The 21,228-nt window shown below is 42.9% G+C and overlaps 1 protein-coding gene across 1 annotated transcript in view; it reads right to left on the bottom strand.

Moving 5' to 3' along the window:
* PIK3CB (phosphatidylinositol-4,5-bisphosphate 3-kinase catalytic subunit beta) overlaps positions 1–20,076 on the bottom strand; it is a 106,060-nt gene extending 85,984 nt beyond the window's left edge. Inside the window, exon 1 of the mRNA XM_065675444.1 lies at positions 20,020–20,076. The gene's annotated coding sequence lies outside the window, so the exon portion shown is untranslated. The remainder of the gene's footprint in view (positions 1–20,019) is intronic.
* Positions 20,077–21,228: the final 1,152 nt, after the last annotated feature.

Below are 21,228 nucleotides of genomic sequence, written 5' to 3'. Positions count from 1 at the left end.
GTTTTAATGCCTCCAAATACAATATCAGTATTTAGCAGTAGGAGCAAAGAGATCTCAATCAGTACTTATCAACGTATTTCAGGTGATAGTCAATCAACTTGCATGCTATTCGTGCTCTTATCACACATGGAGTTACAGACGGTGTGTGCAGTATGAATAAGGAACTCATCTTGAAACATCTTAAAGAAACTTTCTTATACCCTCATGTGGCAATGGAAAAAAAAAACAAGGCTTTAACTGTAATTTTAATTTTCAATTTCCTTACCTTTAGATTCTCTTCCCACCCCCCTTCACAAAACAACCAATGTTCCACTACATATTCTCCGCCCCCCGCCCCCCAGGCTATTGTTACATGTGTTGTCAGAATAACAAGAGTTTTGTCGAAAAAGGCTGTATCTGAGTCATGTCTGCATGTGAAACAGCTGTACACCTAGGGCACACTCTTGGTCACTTGAAAATGGGTCATTTTCAGCATTCTGGGTGTACTTTATTTTAGCACCGTGTCACTGGAGTGCTCAGAAGGAAGGAGCTAACACACAAGTCATCTGTGCATCTATGGACATCACAGAGCTGTGGCAGCGGACCCGGATGGAGGGAGAAAGAAAATCTAAGTGGAAATGCCATGTGAAGGATGTTTGGCCTAACGCAGAAAAAGCTGGTCTGAAAAACATTCAAGCTAGTAAATAATAAAGGACAACAATCCAGAACACAGCTGAGTATTAGAAATATTTGCTCACAAGACTTAAATGCTCATAGCAACTTGCTAGTGCCCGATATTGGGATACAATGGCAACATCTTCAAATCAGCTTTGTGTAGCTGATGAGGAATGTTTTGTGGTGAATACAGAATACCATGAGAATCTCTCATGAATATTTCTTTTCTTAAAAATGATAATAAAAAATAAGTTATATTCAAAACTATGTGAGCAATGGTAGGCAGAATAATGGTCATTCTACACTGCATGGTCATTCCTTTGTCAGCATGCTGCCAAATAAAAGGCTTTAGAACATCTTGTGTATGAAAAAATAACATGACAGTCTCCTCAGTAGTCACTACAAAAAAGCCAGTTTGAATTATAACATCCAAAAAATAGCTTACCTGGAATTAAAAAAAAACAACTTTCATGCCCCATTTTAAATCCCTTCATCTACACTAGAAAAACATGTCCCCTGTTACCTGAGGTAGTAGGTTGCTACCATTTTGGGGGACAGAACCTCTCTTTAGTCCCTGGAATTTAAGCGTTGTTAAGCAGCAAGTAGATAATTTTGGTGTGAGTCTTTCAAGCCATGTGTTTGGAAAAAAGTCACAAGAACCAGGTTTAACCATTGAAATCTATATTTAATCTCCCAAAAAGCAAATACTGATATTCCCAAGGAATTTCGTACACTAAAAGTAAATGATATGATAGAGAAGATACAGTACGTGGATAGTATGATCCAGATATTGTAACAGTCTCAGCTGATAAATAAAAGCTGGCCTGATGGATTGGACCGTCCCCATATCTGCAGATGTTAGACCAATCTTTGAAATCAAAGCTGGCCATTGCCATTAGGGCCTCTCAGGATGCACTGATAACAGCATGGTGAAAAACTCAGCAGAACACACTCAATTTCAGAAGAGTAACAGTCCCTTCAAAGGTGGTTCTGTACAGCATGCTGCTCTCCTTGCCTGCCTTTACACCAGCATGTACATCTATAATAAGCTTCTCTTTGTTTCTCACACTGACTCCAGTGAAGGGGGAGGCAGCAGCAAATAATGGACTGAGTGACATTCAGTACCAGACTGCAAATGCAGATGTCAGACAAAACAGATGCTGAATTCGGCTAATGAAGCTACAGCCTGCAGCAAGAACAAGCAGCTTTTAACAGTGCTTTCCTAAACCAAGTTATTTAATACATGTAAAATTCAGTGGAAAAGTTCTCTGAGAACTTACAGCATATGTATGGAAGCCAGAAAGGCAAACCATCCTCTTACCTACAGCAGCACCTCAAATAGCCAGCAGCATTGATACCCAAATATTCAGCATCCTGGCATTTCACTCTTCCACTCTCCTACAGTCAGAGGCCTCTCATCCTAAAGTTTTAAGCCTAACTTCAATGATGTAAAGCCACTTGAAAGAGAAGGCTGGAGGAACTCAAGCTCCCTGACCTTCCATTGACTCTGTAACACACCAGAAGTGGCAGCAGGTCAGCTGATTCACACGTCAGGGCAGACAGAGCCCTGCTGTGAATGAGTGGGCTCAGTTCCTTCCCCTTTTGGCCACCCAGGCAAGCTGCATGAGTAGGTCCAAATCGGAGAGAGGCCCTAATGCACCAAATCTCTCCTTCTGGAGCTCTGGCTTTGTAAGTTATCCTGCAGAGTATGACCGCTTCTCTGGCTCCCTAAACCTGGGACTGGGGGATTGGAGAGTCCCTCTGTACTGAGGCTGCAAGTGTGCAGTAAGAGTTGGGAACAGAACTCTCCTACCCTGCGATGTAAACCTACACCTAGAAGGTACATCATTGTATTGTACTGTATAATATCTCTGCACAGCTAAAACTTTTCCAGTTTCTTAACACAGATTTTGCAAAACCAGTTCTATTCATGACTACAAAATAATTTTTTCATCAAAAACATCTTGAATAGCCAGTGCCTAATAGAACCAGGACTTGTGCCCACATGTAATCTCACACACCACATAGCCAAATCTCCCACCAGCTGTTACCTCTGCTGCCCAATTTATGGACTTCACCTCATACCCAGCATTAACATATTTGTGTAATAGAAAGCAGCACTGGATTGTCAGAATTGCCAGGTTTCAGATGAGGCACTGAGTTCCCCTGTGTTATTTCTGCTGACTTTTCTAATCAAATATAAAGATCCCATGACACATTTTGACAAAAAGTAGGGCACAGCCGGCTTATTTATTCTTTTGCTAAAAATAGGCTTCAATGTCCAGCAGGTTGCAATGTGTTAGCACTTCCAGTGTAACAGCTGCTGTACCTGCCTTGATACAGCTCTATTAGCAGTTCATCTTTGCCATATGTTCATTATGAAAGTCAAACATCAGGCTTCACAATTACTTCAGTAGTTCCATTTTGTTATAATGCTTACTAGGATTAGGCTATCCAGCAATTGAAAAAGGCAATAAAAGACCTTCTCATCCTTACCAGAGGAGTTTCTGACACCCTTCCAAGCACAGCGCAGCAGTTTTACATCTCTTGGGTTAATGGTATATTACTATTCTCAGCCAGAGGCAATGACTAAGAAGGGATTCATTACAGGAACTGGAATTCAAATGATTCAAAGAAGCCCATCTCTCTCCCACCTTCTTTACATATTTATCTTCCAGTTAGCCTTTCTGTCTTATTCTGGTCACAGAACAGATATAACCATGAAAATTCATAATGACCATGAATAATACTGAGTCTATCACATCTTTTAATTACTATAGATATGAAATATGCTGTTATTTCTCATTTTGGCCTTACAGAAGACTTTCAACTGATGCTATGTCAAGTTTGCTTAGAGAAGTTCATTGTTCAGTCACAGTGGTGTAAGTCACAGTTAGTAAGACTTCATTGTGCATAGAACCACTGTAAGACAGAAAACACAGAGTCTTTAGCCCCCAGATTACACGGACGTAGTTACCCTGTGAGTCAAATACGTTTAGTGACCTTCAGTACACGGGAACATCACTCTGAATTTAGTCATGTGCCATTTGTGGACCATGAAAGACTTGCTCAAAAACAGATCTTTCTTTATCTTGCCCAAGTTATATATCATGTGCCAACCAAAGAAAGAGATAAAAGCAAATGTGATGTATTACTGCTACCATAAAACAGAAATACTTCATTAACACTTCGCTAGCCCATAGAAAACCAGGATAACTTCAACCTCGATTATTACACACTACTAGAAAGGTACTATCCATATCTGTCTACACCTACATATAGGGCAAACTGAAAAAGTTCATGCAAAATGTTAAAAATCAGCAAGTACAAGAAAAACAAGACTACATGCAACATCACTCCTCTGAAAATACCAATTCTTAGCTACAAATGGACTTTAATTTTGGATTCCTTATTTAAAAATCTCAGATTTTAACTTCTTCCCTGTGGTGAGTGTGCTACAATTTTAATACTATTTATGAGTTCCTATTTTTAAAAGGACTATAAAAAATACATATATCTAGCAGACAGGCATTCCAAAGGCATTTATAGATTTCTTATTAAGGATGCTTCAAATTTCTAGAAACTTCTCTAATACTAATTCATGAACATCTAATCATACCAATGTCCTTTTGTTACACAACTCTTATCCTACACTAAGATCAGTGCAGAGTCACCAAGACACACTGAAATCAGTGAGAATCAAGAATATTCATTGCTCTGCTGAAACAATCAGAAACACTTTCTCTCACAGCTCTATTAATTTCACTTCACATGATCAGGAGCCCTGAGTCCCAGCCTCAGAAAAAACAGCATTCTGACACATTTCAGACAAGCATCCAGAAAGTGCGCAGCCAATGCAGGAGGCATTCTAGTAGTGCATCTACAGTACTAGCACATCTCACAACACTCAGCACAACCTTGGGTTGAATCCTGAATCAGGAAGACTTGTGTTATTTCTAGGAACTACATTTTAAGCAGTTTCTTGGAGCTACACATGCATCATCTTCAGTTTTCGGTCCACAACAGCTAACATTACAAAACCTGGGTAGACGCCAAAAGAAGATCAGTTGGGGCATGTGAGGATAAGTGTATTCTTATTGTTATGCTTACTTTCAAAACTAACAAATTAATCCTGCCTTACTGATTTGGAAACTCCAGACTTCGTGCTAAGTTGCTTTTTACAACAATGTTTTCAGCTATTGATTACCCAGATCAAAATATGTGTGCATTTCACCCACTCTGTCTGGCAATCTATCACAACAAGTCTGAAAGCCTCATTTATATGACTCATATGCCTTTAGATCCAACAACTATGGAAATGATGCCAAGTCTCTATTTATCACAGCTTTGTCAGCGAAACAAATCATTCGGCAGGTGAATCATGAAATTACTGTCTGTGAGGATGCTAAGTAAACACAGAGGGAAGCAGAGAGATGCCAGCTTAACTTCACGCTTCACAATCTGTCTCTGCCTCCAATCTCTTCTGCTGTATCGCTGTGACATTGCTAATATGAACAGTCAAACTCTTCTTGCCTTTTTCCCAACACACAGCCCTTTTGGCTGCAGTTCAGAAAGTCCTTTAGTCACATCAGGAAAACTGAAGCATGTGCTTAAGCAGCTTGCTCAGAAGAGTGTTTGCTGCATATGCCCCTGAGAACTGCATCCAATTTAAATGGTTCTACCATTTACTGTAGCTGTCCTGCTGCAGGGGGCTCATAGATGGCTTTTGCTTCCATTCTGTTCTACAATGAAGAAAGGCTGGCAGGATATCACTGCTCAGAGAAGGGCTAGCCATCTGGACAAGGTTAGGTCACTCTGCAAGACAGCACATTCCAGAAGTTCATAAAGATGTGGCTGAAGAGTGGTTTCTTTCTTTTTAATTATTCCTGGAATGTACCTTATTGCCAGAGAAGGTAGCTATCAACAGGAAAATATTCCAGGGGGAGCAAACAAATTCTTCTGCAAAGCCATTCCTCCCTGCTCCACCCCAGCTGACATTACACAAGTTGAATAATGCATGTCAAGGTATTAAGTAACATGAAAACATTTCCAGTAACTGTTTCTGCTGCAGGCCTCGGCTTAACTGGTATTGCTTCCCTTTGTGATAATGGAAAAACAACTTCCTCAGTTCCATTGCACCTAAAGCTTCGAAATAACGAAGCATTTCCAGAGTAGGCCACGGAGATTTTACGAGGGCTGGAGCAGCTCTGCTCTGGAGCCAGGCTGAGAGAGCTGGACTGGTTCAGCCTGGAGAAGAGAAGGCTCCTGAAGGGGAGACCTTCGAGCAGCTCCAGTGCCTAAGGGTGCTGCAAGAAACCTGGAGAGGGGCTTTTGACAAGAACCGTAGTGACAGAACAAGGGGGAATTGCTTTAAATTGACAGATGGGAGACTGAGATGAGACATTAAGCAGAAGTTCTTCCCTGTGAGGGTGCTGAGGCGCTGGCACAGGGTACCCAGAGAAGCTGTGGCTGCCCCATCCCTGGCAGTGTTCAAAGCCAAGTTGGACACAGGGGCTTGGAGCACCCTGCTCTAGTGGAAGGTGTCACTGCCTGTGGCAGGGGCTGGAACTGGATGAGCTTTAAGGGCCCTTCCAACCCAAACCACTCTAGGATTCCCTACCAATCACTGACTGGAATCTTCCTCCTCCCCTATCCCCCAATAAAGATCTTAAAACCCTTGAAACTTACCTAATTAAGCCTAACTCTGAGATGTCCTCTGAAAGCCCCTGCCTGGCCTTAAAGCCTACACAGTGGAGTAACTTTATGTCCCAAAAATATTAGAATTCTGGTAAGGACAAATGACAAATTCCAATTGGAAATAGGTTGGGTTCTTCTCATACCACCAAGGATGTTTTACATGAACCCCTAGCTTCCCATCATGAATTGGCCAACAGTATGTCCCCTCTCCCCAGTTTTGGTTTATGTATTGTCACATGTTTTTCCCAAGGGTGTGAGAACATAGTATTGAGAAGACACAGTCCTTTTTAAACTGGAAGAGGAAATCCCCTTGGAATTCAGTATTGCTTTAGGCTTGCACACTGTTTGCACAGCATATGCCAGTAATTCCTTTTCCTTCACTGTCTACAACACTCCACCACAGGGACAAATGCCATTCTGAGCTAACCAGCCAAAAGGGGATGTGCTTAAAAGTAAAAACATCACTGGGATGGAGATGAGCTCCTGAATCACCTCCATGAGACTGAGAACCATTAGTCCCAAAGGAGAGCTACCAAAGGAAATATCTGGGATTTTCCATTGCAATTTGGACTTTCCCAAATGGATTTCTGTAGGAGAGACCTGACCTAGGGTCAAGGATCTGAAGAGCTACCAGGAAAAAACACCAAATCCACTCTGAAAAGTGCTTGGGCAAAAAGTTTGGAGAGAGCTGTTAAGAAAGGTGAAGTCATGCATTCTCTACAACTTTCTCCAAGTATAAATTGTTTCTTTTAATGTCCATTAACTGCACAGGCTGAGAGTTGTGGGGCAGGTTGGGTTTTTTTAATGTGGCTTTGATAGGAATTCATGAGCCATGGCACACATGGAGTCTTCTGGCATAACACAAGCTAAGAACATCCAAAAAACAGGAGATTAACAACTTGTTACACTGCTGATCCCTTGGCTCCAATACAGGTTTTGGAAGACTTCCTTACAAGTGAAGTTAGTTTCCCCGGGCTTTATTATTAAGTTTCAACAAGATTGCTCCCAGAGACAAACTGCAGGTACTGAGAAATGTGCTCCTGTTTGGGCAATACATGGAAAGCATTAATACCAGAGAACAACCTCCTCCAAACCCTCTCTCCCCCTGCTTACAGCAGCAGCCTTTTCAGCCTCATCTGCCACACCTGGTTGAGAACGGGTTAGCAGTACTGAATACCACAGCTCCCAGCCCCAAGGCCACCAGCTTGCAGTCAGCTTCCCACCTATGTACAATAACTGCAGCTCTGGTACCAGTGGCTGTTCACAGACAGTAAAGCATAAGGACACAGAAATTATGGCCACCACGGCAAAAACTATTGTGCACACCTCAGTAACTGATGTGGGTCTGTTTTTCTGTCTGGGCTGATCAGGACAGGCACAAAGCGAAAACCAGACCAGAATGAGCCTGTCCTGCTCAGAAAACAGTTTCCAGTACCACAGCAGTGAGTTAATGATTGCATTACAGCTATCACAGGAATGCCAGTGCTCAGTAGGAGTGTTTTGATGAAAGGTTTTGAACAATATTTCCATGATGCCTTTGGTTCCCTCAGAGAAGAGGAACTGTTGAAACACCAAACCATCCACAAACAGCTCTGGGGAAAACTCTGGCCAGCCACTGCTGCTTTCCTGAGAAAGAGTAACTCACTGCAGTATTAATTCTCTATTCCGTGAAATAACTTTTGTGTGTGTGTGTGTCAAAGACTAATAAAACTACCAATTTCCAGACTTCTAAGAACATTACTGCCAGGACTAAGTGGACTTTTAGAAGTACCAGTGGCTTCTAGACTTTGCAAGAACTTATATTCAACTGAAAAGCTGCTTATTTTTCAGGTCAAGGCACTGAGGGCACCAAAGCTCAGGTATAGAATCCCAGACTGGTCTGGGTTGGAAGGGAACTTAAAGCTCATCCAGCTCCAAACCCTGCCATGGGCAGGGACACTTTCCACTAGAGCAGGTTGCTCCAAGCCCCTCTGTCCAGCTTGGCCTTGAACACTGCCAGGGATGGGGCAGCCACAGCTTCTCTGGGCACCCTGCACTAGGGCCTCAGCACCCTCACAGGGAAGAATTTCTTCCTTATATTTAATCTGAATTTCCCCTGTTTAAGTTTAAACCCATCACCCCTTCTCCTGTCACTACAGTCCCTGATTAAGAGCCCCTCTCCAGTACCCTTGTAGGCCCCCTTCGGGTATTAGAAACTCTGGGGTCTCCACGCAGCCTTCTCTTCTCCAGGCTGAACAGCCCCAATTTTCTCAGCCTGTCTTCATACGGGAGGTGCTCCAGCCCCTGATCATCCCTGTGGCCTCCTCTGGACTTGCTCCAACAAGTCCTTCTTATGCTGGAGACACCAGAGAAATAGGATGACAGGAAAAGAAATGCATTTGTGCTCTCCTTTTCCCCTCCACCATCATCATCTGCAAACAGGACACATGTCCCCCAGCTCTGCCCAGAGACATCTCTGCAGGGTCCTGGGGAAGAGGCAGGAATCTGCCACAGCCTCTGCGCCAGCAGCAAGTGGGCTAAAGCATGACATGGTGCTGCAGACAGAAAGAAGAGGGGCTTTATTGGTGTGCAAAGTGCACACATGCATAGATCAATGAAATCCACACCTCCCTGCAACTTCACAGCAATTTGATCTTCTGTCTTTTAATGCATGCGAGGAATGACAGAGCTCAGCCTAACATCCATCACGGCGCTGTTGTCAGCAGGTTCTGGCAGGACTACAGCAGCCCCTGGGCAGCAGTACAGCCTCCTATCCCTCTCTGTATGAGTCCTGTGTACCACATCCTGCCAGGGACCAGGGAGTCTGGACACTCATCCCACAGAGAATGACGACTCTGGAAGGCCAAGGCCAGATGACAATAACAGCCCATACACATCTGGATTATGGAAATGTCTACATACCTGTCTACCCATAGATATGTGTCCTCACCATGGTACAGTAACTCACAGAGCTTCAAGAAGGGATCTTTGGGAAGCCTATTTCAACTGCAGTGATCTGCATCCTAAATTGCAGCGAGCTGCTAAAGAAAAGCATGGTGTAATGCCATTAACAAGAACACACTGCCTTTAACTATTCCATGCAAATCCAACAGCCTTTCTAATGCCACCATACAACTGGCACAAACACAGAAACATTTAGACAAAAACTTCAAACACATCCTTACATTAAACTGTATTTAAAATTCCTTTTGCCCAGTACAGTTTCCAGTTAGGGTCAATCGAACACAGAATCATAGAATAGTTAGGGCTGGAAAGGACCACCCAGTTCCAATCCCCCTGCCACAGGCAGGGACACCTCACATTAGACCATGTCACCCAAGGGGTGACTCACAAGAGCACAAAGTTTGAAGCGTCAGCTCTCATGCACCTTAAGAATACCATCTTTGTTCTCAAGTGCCATTAACACTAAATGGATCCAATACTTAGAACAGCCATACTAGAAGAAAAAAAAAATCTTCTTATAGGGTGGAATGAGGAGACCAGTTCAAATATCTTCTTACAGCCACTGCTAAATTGCAACTCTTATAAACGATTGAGTACGAGAGGTCAGAGAGAGAAGAATTAGTGGAAAAGAAAATGTCTATTTGTGAAATAACTGCCTGTAAACTTCAAAACCATCTTATGCCAATTTCTTTATATCCAAAATAACCTCTGAAAACATTATGATTTAATATTAGTGCTTTGCTTTAATAATTTCACTTAAAAAATGTGTACTTAACCTTTAAATCTTGACTCTAATGCTAAATATTCCTCTGAATAAAGTATTAGAGACGTGCATACCTCATCTCTTCTAATCTTAGTCACATCTCAAACTACCACTTTTCACATGTTAAAAAGAAATACACATAGATCTGGAAAACAAGGTCCTGTTACAGGATAGTTACTTTTGAAGATTATGCCATTATACTTCCTGATTTAATAATTTTATGCAAACCTAAAAACTAATAATGCTTAGCTAAATTAGCATTTACCATAAACATACCTTGACAAACTGAGCATGATTTTCTATGGCTGTTTTCTCTCCTTCCCCACGATAACAGCTCAGGGAATAGATACGCAGTTCTATAGTGGTTTGCCCGTATGAAATCTATTAAAAACTTGGTTATTTCGAGTTGTTAAGGATCAGGTTACAACCTCCCTCCAAAGATGAAAAAATATGAACAGACACTAATTAGTATCTGATAAAGAAGTGGAGCTGATTGCCCTGTGTAAACCTGGAGTTAAACAACAACATAGGAAGACTCAGCGAAAGATACTTTGTGCTTCTCATTGCAGCCAGTAACAACTCCTCTGGATGCCTGCCCCTTCCAGCACTAAACATGCTGAATAGTCTTTGAGCATCATACTGGTTTTCCACACCCTGCTAAAATATACCTGAAAGGTGCTTCTGGATTGTTGTTTCAAAGGACAAACTGGCGTCCCACACTGCACACTGACCCTGAAACAAAGGATTTGAAAGAAATCCTTCTGGGAAAACTCTGAAGAAATCACACCCCAGTGAGATAACTCTTAACAAGCATCCAAGCACAGATCTTCAGAGAGCACAGGGAAGTTCTGTCACAAACAGGGTGCCTCATGGTGGCACACAAACACATTAAGGTTAGATTTAAGGCTGCTGAAGTCAGAAAACTACAAATGAATGGCTCCATAGCAAGTTCACTGGCAGTTCTGCATTACTGCAGTTGCTTCATTCAAGTTCATCCAATCACAGAATGGTTTGGGTTGGAAGGGACCTTAAAGCTCACCCAGTTCCAACTCCCTGCCATGGGCAGGGACACCTTCCACTAGAGCAGGTTGCTCCAAGCCCCTGTGTCCAGCCTGGCCTTGAGCACTGCCAGGGAGGGGGCAGCCACAGCTTCTCTGGGCAACCTCTGTCAACCTCACCACCCTCACAGAATGTTTTCCTAAATTTTCTAAATCTGATTTGTTTTGACATATACTAAAATAATAATAACAAAAATAATAAATAGATAATGACTATTAATTACACAATAATTTTGTTATGTAATAATAAATATTAAAATGAAATCTAAAGTTCTTTCACAGATACTGAGATGCTGAGTATCATAATTAGCAATCTGCCTTTTTAATGCACAGAGTCACAATTAGCTTTGCACTCTGTGGCTCTAGTGATCAATTCCACATACTCACACATGTAACCTTAGACAAATGAGCAATCCTGCTGAGTTCAACTGTCTTTCCAAATCTATCTGTGCTCAGCACATGTCAGGTTCTGTACATTTTGCCCTTTTCCAACCATCCCATCTGTTTATAGCTTTTCCATCTAGTTGGCTATGATTTTCCAAGGTTTCAAATTCACCTTTTTCCTTTCAGTTTTTCCTACCCAACCTACACTGTAATGATATTAAAGGAGACACTTCTTAAAGAACTAGCTTAGCTCTGTTTCTTTCCACATTGTTTCTCCAAACTGACTGGCTGAGTGTGGCCTTTCCAAAGGTACTTGGCAGAGGCCGGTCATTTGTCAAGCTGTTTTTTCCAGTTTTTGTCAGTCTGAGGTTTAAAATTGGTATCAAATGATTTTTGTTACATCAGATTAAAAAAGAAAAGCTTTCTTAGCTGCTCTGACAGCTTTTAGTCCAAGTCCTTAAAACCGCATGTGACAAATGAAGTACACAGTGGAAAAAACACACTAGAGCCTGGGTTTTAGCCAAAATTTCACCTAGACGCAGAGCAGGAGGAGGAGAAATGTTACAGCTCTCAAACAGTACTTCCTAAGTGTCTGTTAAGAATTATTTTCTCTCTTAATCTCAAATTAACAGCAGGCTAGAATCAACAATGCTAGATCTGGGCTTGAGGAGATATATAACAGGGCAACATCTCATTCTGCTGCTCGTACAGTAAATTAAGTGTCCATGGCACACGGAGACCACCTTGCTTCTTACAGCTTTTATTAATCACCAATTGGTGTGCCGGTTCCGGATGCTAGGGTAGAATCAGGAGACCAGCTCCAGTACCTTCTTACAGCTGCTGTTAAATCCGAACTCTTCTAAAAGATTGAGTATGACAGGTCAGAGAGAGGAGCAAAGAGTTTTATTCATGGAAAACCTTGCTTGCCTTCAAAGAAAGTCATGTCAGAGATATATGAATATATTTTTATAGCTTGTGCCTAAATTAAAAATTTAAATCTCAATGTCCCTCAAGCTCCTTCCCTTCTCTCCACATTTCCTATTAATTTTTGAGGATCCACCATCACCTTCATTTTTTTTCCTTCCTCTTATACCTTCTTGACCCTTGCCTCTGCACTCTTCCCATCCTACTGCATCTTGACTTCATGCTCACTTGTAACCACATGTTGGGCTCAGAGATATAATGCAGCAAGTTCTGGCACTCAGGAAATCCAGCCGTTCCCAGCTATGGAAAGACCTTCCCATCTTGATTTCCCGAAGCCAACCATTAATAAAAAACATGGGAAGAAAAAACAATAACAAAAACAAACATCTTAGACTGCTTAAAATGATGATGTCACCTGTCCTGTGTTGCCAGTTTAAAGCACAGATCAAACTACACTGGGAAAAGCCACTATCAGATGCAGCTTAAATGGCTCAGGATAATTTTTGATGTTTTAGTTCTAGGAAGTATGCACAAACCTTTACATATCTGTGGCAGAAATCCCAAGGGATGGGGCTGACTTCTTATGATACATTTGAACTCACCAAGCCTTGCTGCAGGTTCTGGTTCAGTTACTTTATCTTAACCAACCTGCCTATGCCTCCCTGTCAGTGCCTCAAAATAACTGTAGTAACAGAATATCCCACAATGGGACTTGTATTTTAGAGGTGAAGAAAATAAGAACATCTCACATGTGCCATGTGCTTCTGTTACTATTCCAGCGCCTCACCTCCCTCACAGGAAGAACTTCTGCCTAATGTCTAATCTAAATCCACCTCATGGTGAGCTTCCTATCAGCCAGCACCCCCAAGTCCTTCTCCTCAGGGCTGCTCTCAACCCAGTGTCTGCCCAGCCTGTGTTTGTGCTTGGGATTGCCCCGACCTATGTGCAGAACCTTGCACTTGGCCTTGCTAAACTTTGTAAGGTCCACACAGTCCCACTTCTCCAGCCTGTCCAGCTCCCTCTGGATCCTATCCTTTACCTCCAGTGTGTTGACTGCACCACAGAGTTTAGTGTCATTGGCATATTGCTGAGGATGCACTGGATCCCACTGTCCATGTCAGTGACAAAGACGTTGTTTAAAAGATACGTCCCCACTGCTTCACTTTGCAGGTGTCTCATCCATCTGCCGGGTCCTGTTTTGGATCAGGCTTTGGCACCACCTTCTTTACACAGTTCGATCTCACCCTGCTATGAAAGGTGAAGAGCCTACCAGGGGCACAGTCACTACCAGCTCCTTCAGCTTCCTCAGACACTGGTAGAGCAAGAGTAACTGCGCTGCGGTTCTGACAGTGCACCTCTAGGAGACAAAGACAAGCTGTGTATGTGGACGCAAATGTCCATATCCAAAACAAACAGGACCACCCTTCCAATGATCTCCCAACAAAATGAGTAAAAAGGCAGAATCTAGATCTCCTAAGCAAGCTGTGTTCAAACACACTTCATAACAAGGTAAGAAATATGTGAACTTAATACTGTAGACATGACTGAGAAAAATTGTCAGAGGAAAAATTCACAAGGAAAAAGGCCATTTCCTCACCCTCTGACTTTTGGAACTACACCAGGACAAGGTTGCTGGGTGAGACAGAAGTGCTAGCCACTCAACACACTGAACTGGGGGATAAAAAAGAGAAGGAATAAACAGAAAGGAGTGAAAACAGCTTCTACATGAAAATTCAGGGCCATGCAAACCAGGCTGTGGTTCAAACCCCACTTGTGCACACTTGCCAAACTAAAGCTTTCAAGTCAAGCAGGGCAGCTGTTTTCTGAGGTGTAGTAAGATACAGATAGCAACTTTTGACTTGGAAAGAAGAGACAGTAAGAGCAAGAGGCAAATTTCTAGCTGGACAGAAAACTGGCTTACAAGGACAACCTCTAAAAGAGGTAAAGGAAGCCACAGCAGCTACTCCGATTTATGCCCATGTAACCGAACAGAATTGAAACCAGTTAGGTATCTGTAAATGGTACCAACTGCTTCATCAGTAGGTATGAACAAGTTTACAGCCTCAGAAGGTTGCAATCTCTCTTGCCATACAGGAAAGGAAAATCGTTTCTTTTAGAGGAACTCAGAGTTACTCAAGTCTAATTAATCTTCTAAAACAGGAAATCCCTGCCAACACAGGTGGAACAATAATATGTTGGCTGTGCAGCTGGGGAACATGAAATGTGGGATTTCTGTGTTCCCATCTCACTCACCAAAACCAGAGCACAAATGCTGTAAGTAAAGCGTGCAGCTGAAAAGCCTGAAAACAAGCAAGCAGGTTAAAAATTAAAAGGAGAACTATAAAAGCCATTTAGGTCATTCGTAAGAAAGATCCCTATAGTATTAACTAAGGTTTGAGCTCTCCTGAGGAAGCTCTCCTTCACTTAGAGAGCTTAGTTATAGGGCAAAGGTAATTCATCTGAGTCTGTATTTTAAGAAACAAAGTTGAGAGGACACTTTGCTGACTTCTGACATCACCCATATTCCTGACAAAGCCCTGTAATGTGCACTGACATTACCAGAGTCTCTCAGTTATCTCTTTGTGCTCTATAATTGACATTTTAAACTACACCTTACACTGTTACCTGCTGCACCACATATGAATGGCAGAAGTTTCTTTGCCACTGAAATGTTACTTGAGTTAAAACTCAAGCCAAGAAATAGATATTCCTTTTCAATATTTACTCGTCTGCAGCATTTTAATTGTGTAGGCACATAGAAAAGAGAGATATAAGCAATTATTTACATTGCTACATGTTTCTATCTAATTGCAATCAAAAAGACTTAGGGATCTGTGGAGATGACGCATGCCATCACTGCTTGTAGGGTATGCCCTGCAGTCTGCACCAAGCACTAAGGCTGTGTTGAAGTTCAGCTTAGGATAAACAATCTTTTTCATGACAGCTTTTTTCAAGCCCCACAAAACCATCTGTATTGAAAGAACAACACAAGGCAGACTGCAGTGGAACTTAAAAAACAGCAAAATTGTGTCTACAGAGAAAACTAACACAAACAGCAGCACCAAAGCTTTGTTTAGACTGGGGAGAGTAAGACACTGATACAAGGGCTGTTAGGGTGGGATAGTGAAAGGTATGTTTTTGTCAGAAGAGTAGTGCTATCATCATGAAACAGCTTGGGTACTTGTAAACATATGAATTGATCCTCACCTATCTGATATGCCAAGACAAGTGAGTAACTGAACTAAGAACAGATTAATCTCCTTTAACCATAGATATACCATCACCATACCCGCTCAATGAGGAAAAAGATATTTACTATTAATAAAGGTAACATGAGGGGACACGACCCTACAGATACACACAAATAGCTCTCTACTTAGGCTATTAGAAGGCTAACCTTTCTCACACATAGATTTCAATCAATATAATAGATAGGTATTCACATTATTATGTTACTTTCTCATGAACTTGTGTTTTATTGCTCCATTTTCAAAAGCCATTGAATCCAAAGGACACTTGAGTAGTCAATATAGTACGGTACCAGACAGCAAATGTATGCTTGGAAATTACCTCAATACATGCAATGGAGGCAGTAAAATGAGTAAGATTACATAGCTGGCCTTCCCTTTCAACCTGAATACTAGTTCCAGCAAGAAACTAATATATATTCACCAAAAAAACGCCCTTCAAAGCCATAAAAGCAACATAATGCTTATGCATATGCTGACAATACTATGTCAGAGCTGAGAGTAATACAACAAAGGAGACTGTAGATAGATCAGAAGTGCAAACTGATCCAAAATGCATGCATCCTCTTCACCAACATTAAGTCCCTTCTCAGATTGACCTTCATGATTCAGGCTGCTACACTCAATATTGAAAGCAAACATATAGGAACAACTGAAAATATGACATGGTTTAGTGTGAGGCATCCCTGCCCATGGTGGGAGGGTTGAAACCAGATGATCTTAAGGTCCTTTCCAACCCCAACCATTCTATGATTCTATGGAAACAATGGTCCTCCTGGCCATATTGCTGGGGGAAGGTGTTTAACTGAAAGAGAAGACAAAAATTCTCCTGTGATTTAACAGACATGGTCTTCCCCTTAAGATGGATTGGAAAGGCACAGAATTTAATGGAAGGTAACTTTGCAGTGTTGAGATAATGTAATAACGTTTTACTTTCTACAAGACGAAACTAAAGCCCTAATTTTGGTCACTACATTAAGTAACGGGAGGAGCAATTGTATTTTGAATTCAATAAACTACCCTAAATTCCTGCCAAATTACAAGGTTTAGGTGAGCCCTAAAAGGAATTTGTGTCAGCTCGAAGAGGGAAGCTATGTGAAAGATTATTAGCAATGAAAAGCAACCTCTTTAAGAAATAGGAGTAATGCCTGTTGAATTTATTACCACCTGCAAGACTGGTTATGTTAATAATCCTTCACATCATGTCAAGCAGACTGAAAATAATTAATAGTCCACAAACAACCCTCCCACAGAAGCTTCAGTGCCAATGCTCTTTTGACTGATTGTAATTAATAAAGAGTATAATACCGAGTATTCACGCCTTGAACACGAATTCCCTCTATCCGAGAAAATTCCATGGAGAATAATAACAAACCTACCTCTCCCAGCCCTACCTTGTCAAGGATTGTTGATGAGTTCATGGATCACAGTGTCACTGGGGAATTCTGATGTCAGTGTTTACAGCTCTCTATTCAAGTCCATTCTATTCATGAAATGGAGAAGCTGATGCCATCTATACACACAGGGTTCTGCCACTGAGCTCTGCTGAGCCACCACAAAATCTCAGGAGTCAGAGGGTGAGAACAAGAGTACTGATGCCCTCAGAGCTTAGCTGACTGTGCTATTTTGGGGGTGCTCATTAAACTCTGAAGGCTACCTGTCTCACCATGCAAGCCCTTTCCTCCTGTTGTCTGAAATAGCTGTGAAACAATGGTCAATTGGTAACATGTCTCAAGTCAGCAATAAGGAATGTCTGCAAGGACACAGAACTGTGAGAGAGGATGAAGAGGAAGAGAAGGAAATGGGAAATAAAGCAAAAGATGGAAATGAGGAAGGTCAGAAGGTTGTTTATTCACATTTACAATATCTCCAAAATTAAATCACACACACCACAGAGCTGCAGGTGGCAAACTGCTCTCATTAAAAAAAACACAATGGCTGATAGATGAGGTTCATTTTATCAAGGATACTGTTTTCAGGGCTGCTGATGCTTAGATGTTGCAAAAAAAGGTTCCCAGCCACACTCTTTGACAGGCTTAAACGTGATTCCTGCAGGATGAACCAGAAAAGTTTTGCTGAAATTCACCACCAAGTTAGAGAATATTACACAGGGCAGAGAATAAGACCTACTATTCAGAATATGCATCCATAGTCATTAAGTTTAGAATGTGCTCATGACATTTTTCCTTGCACTTGAATCAGCACACAGCATCCTAGCAGAACTCCCAGGTCCTAAAAAACCTTTCATATATGCCCAAAAAACATGGAAAATAAACCTGGCTACTCATTGCTCAGTTAGCCAAGCAACCAGGTAACTAGTACACAAACAGTACAAAATCTACCAAGGCAGGAAAGGGGGTTGTATTCCCACATACACGATGCAGGCTTTTGGAGTCAAGTGTAAGGTTTTCTACAGGCCACCTACTCTTAGGGAAGAAAGTGCCACACCAGGATGATGTTTCATTCCTGGATGCTGTCAAGGCAAGAAACAGACAAGACCAACTGCATTCATTTCTCATCCCTCTATGAACACTGGATTTCAATAACTGCTGCCCAGGGCTGCTCAAATCACTCGCTTCGTGAGGTTTTTCTACTGACAATTCTGGCTTTCTCCAAGGAAAATAATACTGAAAAAAGCTTTCCATTAAAAGCAGGCACTGACTCATGTTTTATTGCTAAAAACACAAGATCTACTACTTTGTTTTCCAACCAAAACTTAGGTTTGAAAGGGTGTCTTGCTGGAGCTGTGGTTCAGTCACCCTGGACACATCTATTGATCATCCAACAGGGAGATGGTGACAGAGCCCCACCAGGAAAGCCAGTCTGATGCAGAGTCAAAGCTGTCAATCAAAAGTATCCAAAACTTCCAAAAAAATATACCACAAATGTTGGCAAAAGTACTGTGCTTCAAAATTTCCTGCAAAATAATGCACGTGGCGATCAGATCTATTCCTTACTGTTTCTGGGTATTCACTGCTGAACACAGAGCAAAACACACCAGGACACAGGAGGCCCCAGCCTCCTCCCATGCCTGGGAACTGCAAGCAGTTAGGTTCCTCCTTTATTTCTTCCCCTTCTCAAGCATCTCAGCTCCAGCACTTGTCCTCTCTTTTTGCCAAAAGGGACTAAGCTCACGAGGGAACATTGTGCATCGTCCTGACAATGTCAAAGATTAACTCACTGATCTCTGTGCTTAATGTACAAAACCTATTACTGGAACATCACATTCAAACTTTTAATACAGATTCTCATCCAAGGGCAGTGGATAGCCCATAGTGCCTCAGTAGTTGTCTGAGCTCTCTTACAGGATGCGAGAAGTAAACCCAAGTGCACATATGCAATCAGGGCTCTGCTTTTATGAGCCCCCCTCCCAGCCTGCTCATGCTTTAACAGATCATTGACTCAAGTAAAGTCCCTTACAACTGCCAGTAAAATACAATAGCCTGAAACTGAAAAGACCTCTGGTCTACCAAGAACCCAAGACAAACTGACAATTCTGAAACCAGCTCCTATGATGAGACACTGATTGTCTCAGTGCTCTGAGTGAGCAGCTTAATTGGAACAAAAAAACAGGGTGATTAATCACAGCTGAGGAAAACAGACTACAGAAGACAGGCAACATTAATGCTCCACATCATAAAAAAAAATATTTGATGTTACTGTTCAGGACAGCACATGTGAAAAACATTGAAGGAAACGCAAAAAGATGGGATGTTGTTTAATTGGTGAATTCTTCCCATTAACACGCTAAACGGTCTGACACATGCTGGCAGGAGGGAGTGCTGGCCTCAGACACGCTGCTAGGCACACTTCCCCACTGCCTGCAGCCGCCTGCCTTCCCTGGGGTTTGAAAGTTTCCCTGCTGGAGGCCCTGTTCCCGTTGGTTTCTGGTAAATTAAGCCTCTGCAGCCCCATCTCCGCGGATTTGGTTCCTTTTCCCCTGGTTTCTTTCTGATGCACCAGCAGCATCTGACCTTTTTCAATCTCAATCCCTCTTTCTCATCCCCTCCGAAAATAGGAAGAGACCCCAGAAGCGCCTCGGGGGAGGAGAGAAATAACCATCGAGAAGGGCTGGGAAGTCACTCAACCAGCATCCACTGCAGTGAGACAAGAGCTCCGCGCAGATGAAGAAGCCCCAGGTATCAGCGAGAGGGGAGCGGATCACGGCGGAACCCACTCAGCCCGGAGCCGGGACCCGGAGCCGGCTGGGCTCAGCTCTGCCACCGCGGCAACAGATGCCCTCCGGCGCTCTGCCAGCAAGGAAAGCCGCCCTGGGGCTCCCAATGCAGGAAGGGATCAGGGGAAGGTCAAAAGCGAGCTCCGCAGGAAACAAGCCCCGCTGTCCTACCCGCTGTGCTGGCGGGGACCGCGCTCCCCGCAGGCTCGCACCGACAGAGCGTCCCGTCCTGGCCCAGCCTGCCCGGCCCACAGACCGGCCGCCGCCTCTTCCTCCTCCTCCTTCTGTTCCTCCTCCTCCTCCTCCTCCTCGGCGCGGCCCCGGAGGAAAGGCACAGTTAAACCGTCAGGTTATCGCTGCACTGGACTGCGGCAGGGCTCCCGGCTTCTCACAAGGGATTCGGGACAGATCGTTCTGGTATTCCAAGCACTTTCCCGAAGCTCTGCTGCCTGCCTTGAGCGCCCTAGGCCAAGGGGGAACGCTGCTTGCAAACACAGACCTGTGGGTACCCCAGGAGGACAAGTTACCTGCGCCCAGGCCAGCGCCCAGGCCCGCACCCAGGGTTTACAAGCATGGGCTTTTACAGCCGTGACTTTGCACTTGGTAATGAAATACCGAGTCATGCTAAATGTTACCCCGCTATCTAGAATCATGTAATGGTTTGGGTTGCAGAGGACCTTCAACGCCATTCAGTTCCAAGCCCCTGGCACTTTTAATGCTTGGTAGGGGCAATAGGTTGCAATGAACAATAACAACTCCAAACCCTCTCCTACAGCTGTGCTGGTCACAAATAGGGGTCTGAACAGGGCAGGAAAGCCAATGTCACAGAAAAAAGGAACCCAAAGCAGCCTCCACCTGGAGCTTCCTTTTCCACACTCCTGGGGATGCTCAGTGCCAGAGCTCTTCATTCCCCCCATTCCTCTGGATGAGCAAAGCCCTCCCTCTCCACCAACAGAGAACAAACCCCAGCTAGCAGTAGCTTCCTTGGCATTTCTTGCAGGCTGCTGGTTCCCTTCCCCTTGGGCAAACATGCCATTTCCTTCTTTTCCCAATGTACTTGTGTACAAGTTGTACTTAACTGCCTTCTTAAAGGAAAACAGAATAAATCCTGTTGGTTTCTTTCAGCACCAAAAAAACACTACTCCTGTATCATTTAAGTGGTCCTTTCAGAATCTAAATTCAGGCACATATCCTAACACCTATATAAATCAACAGCCGACATGATGAAACTCCTATAAGCAGCTGAGAAAGAACAGGGAGGAGCAGTTTCGATTGGGATCTTATAAAGTGTTCTCTACCAGTAAGTCTTAGAGACTGTTGGTGCTTTTGAGTTTGTATCTGCATCAGAATTGACAGGTTTTCCATGAGGTATAGCTCTCC

Source organism: Lathamus discolor, chromosome 3, assembly GCF_037157495.1.
Source record: "Lathamus discolor isolate bLatDis1 chromosome 3, bLatDis1.hap1, whole genome shotgun sequence".
Taxonomy (NCBI): Eukaryota; Metazoa; Chordata; class Aves; order Psittaciformes; family Psittacidae; genus Lathamus; species Lathamus discolor.
Note: the sequence above shows the minus strand (reverse complement) of the source record. Positions and strands in the feature narration are given on the sequence as shown.